Raw genomic sequence first — 2,801 nt, 5'->3', positions numbered from 1 at the left:
GCCTGATTACCCCCAACTAGCACACATACAGCTAGGATGAAGCAGCACAGGGTGGCTCGTCACGGGGCAAGAGGCTGGTGGGCCAGTGCAGAGGAAAATGTCATCCTGCAAGGCCAACAGGAAACCGGGGAGGAACTGCCCTAACCACATGGCACACTGGGCTCCAACTGGTTTGTTTTGAAGCAGTCTTATAAAACATTTCAACAGCAGCTGGAAGGATGGATCAAACTGTGGAATAAACACTAGGATGGCCTCTTCTCTATCATCCTTATAACCCGAAGGTGCAATTTTGTTTTTCTTTTTCTTTTCTTCTTTCTCCTAGAACGTCCGCTTGGGGCTTGGGACTGCTTTGACGCTTTCATTGGCAAATGGCAATGCTTGCTAGTCCCTCCTCAACCCACCCACTGCAGTGACTCCTACAGCCACCAAGCCTTCTCAGAGAGGAACCCCCAGCCTCAGCAGCAGAGGAAGCACATTCAGACGCAGCCTTCCTGTTTGAGATCCTTCCTCCCAGAGCCTGTAAGCCACAGGGTTCCCACAGAGACTCACGCGACTGGGCTCAGCTTGAAAACTGCAGTGGGTGGATCTGGGAGGGAGGGGAGTCCACTTGCGTGCGGTTTATCGGAGGTGAACGGACAACTTCTGTAATTTACTGTTTGCAGTGTTAGGGGAGCTGGAGAAGCACAAATCTCTGTGTCTAGAACTTCTGGACGTGTCACAGGGACCTTCCACTCGCCCAGGCAAACAGAGAGGGAAAGGGAAGAAGAGACTCGAGGTGCCCCCCACCCCCACCTCAATTTCTCCTCCTCCTCCTCCTCTTTCCCGTCCTTGCCCCTCCCCCTCTCTTCATTGCTAAGGTCTTCCAGTTAAATGTTTGCTTGCATGGTTCTACTTTAGTCCCTGCTGACTGCTTTTATAGCAAACCACAGACTGGATGGCGGAGCAAACTCACTTCCCGCTGCTCTGGAAGGAAGCTTGCAGGTCTAAGGTGCCAGCAGACCGTGGTGGAGCTGCTTCCTGGTTCACAGACCGGTGTGTTAGCCGTCCTCCTTTGGTGAAAAGGGCAAGGGAATCCTTTGGGGGGCCCTTTTCTCTGCATGTGGCTCTACTTTTACGTCCTAATTACCTCTCCAAAGTTCAGACACCATCCCACGGTAGCTAGGGCTCAACATATGGATTTGGGGGACACAGCATTCAGTAAACTGCAGGTCTCAACACTCTCTTTAGCTCCTTTCCCCTCTGAGCTCCAGGTCAGCGCTCCCAACAACCCCAAAACCCCCCACCCCCTGAGATAATTATTGGTTAAGGGGGCAGGGAGTGGCAGATGCTGGTAGTTGCTCTTGGCTCTGTGTGTGTGTGTGTGTGTGTGTGTGTGTGTGTGTGTGTGTGTGTGTGTGTGTGTCTGTGTGTCTCTGTGTGTCTGTGTGTTATACACATGTGTGTTTACTTCCAGGTACATGCATGAAGAGGCCAGAAGAGAACATCGGATGTCTTCCTGTATTTTACTCCACCTCCTTCCCTTTCGTTAGTGTCTCTCACTGAAAGCTCACTCTTTCAGCTGGGCTGGCTGGACACAAGCTCCTGGGATCTGTCTGCCTCTAACTCCAGTGCTGGGTTACAGGCACATGTAGCCATACCCAGGTTTTTATACCTGGGTCTTTATACTTGCATAGCAAACACTCTTACCCACTGAGCCATTCCCGGAGCTAGTAGTTACCCATTTCCATCACATGGGTGCAGCTTCCATCCAGGCTTAGTCCGCCCAGCAGCAACCTCGGCTTCTTCGGTGGCCTGACAGCAGTGACAGCCTCTACTTCTAAGTGTTCTTGTGACAGCACGGTGAGGTGACATGGGTGAAGATGTTTCCCAAAAGTGCCTAATTTATGTTAGACTATGAACAGACTACTAGTTACTGCTAGTAGCATTCTCAATATTGTAAATTTAGTGACCTACTGGGATTCACAGTCATAACCATCATTTAGCACTGCTCGTCATTCTTCATATTATTATACAAATAACGTGGTGGCTAGTTTTAGTTGTAAACTTGACAGACTCTGGAATTGTTTGGAAGATGGGCATGCCTGTTGGGCTATCTTGACTACACCAATTGATTGGCAGGCCCACCCCCTGCAGGTGGCACACTGCCTGTCTGCAGTCCTGGAGAGAGAGGTGGAGAAAGATGGTTGAGCAGCAGCATGAATTCACCACTCTCTGCTTCCTGATTGGGAACACAATGTGGCCAGCCACTTCAAGATCCTGCCTTGGCTTTCTTGCAGTGATGGACTGTACTAATGAATAATGAGTCCAAATAAAACCTTTCTCTCTTAAGTTGCTTTTGTCAGTATATTTTATCATAGGAACCAGAATATTAAAACATACAGGTACATATGCATGTCAGGAACTACAAAGGGTCTGAGACCTCCAAGCCAACAAGTTGCCATGGTTTTGTGCATGCTGGTAGGAGACATGATAGGGATTATCATTATCGTGCTTTGTTACTCACTCAAGGAGAGTTAAGTGTCATGTTCATGTCAGTTCCTCCCAGTCGTGTGGGATGGTGTTGTGCTGGACAGCGTACCCATCATCACAGCTATGGCACAGCCAAGAAGCCTAGAGTTTAGGAACTTCCATTTTTAAATGGTTTTTTTTTAGATTTATTTATTTTATCTTAGGTGTCTGAGTGCTTTGCCTACACTTATGAACACTACCTATGAGCATGGTGCTCTCAAAGGAAGGTTGTGAGTCACCAAGTGGGTGCTAGGAACCAAACCCAGGTCAACTACAAGAGCAACTTTTAAACA

At 48.7% G+C, this 2,801-nt stretch overlaps 1 long non-coding RNA gene across 1 annotated transcript; it reads left to right on the top strand.

The window, feature by feature from the left end:
- Window positions 1-348: 348 nt before the first annotated feature.
- Window positions 349-2,328, top strand: LOC128113215 (uncharacterized). The gene is made up of 3 exons (XR_008219379.1): window positions 349-519; window positions 663-775; window positions 898-2,328. It is a non-coding gene; the product is annotated as an uncharacterized LOC128113215 (long non-coding RNA).
- The last annotated feature ends 473 nt before the right edge of the window (window positions 2,329-2,801 follow it).

Source organism: Peromyscus californicus, unplaced genomic scaffold, assembly GCF_007827085.1.
Source record: "Peromyscus californicus insignis strain IS unplaced genomic scaffold, ASM782708v3 Scaffold_18__1_contigs__length_77618521, whole genome shotgun sequence".
Taxonomy (NCBI): domain Eukaryota; kingdom Metazoa; phylum Chordata; class Mammalia; order Rodentia; family Cricetidae; genus Peromyscus; species Peromyscus californicus.
This window is presented reverse-complemented; position numbering and strand designations above follow the sequence as displayed.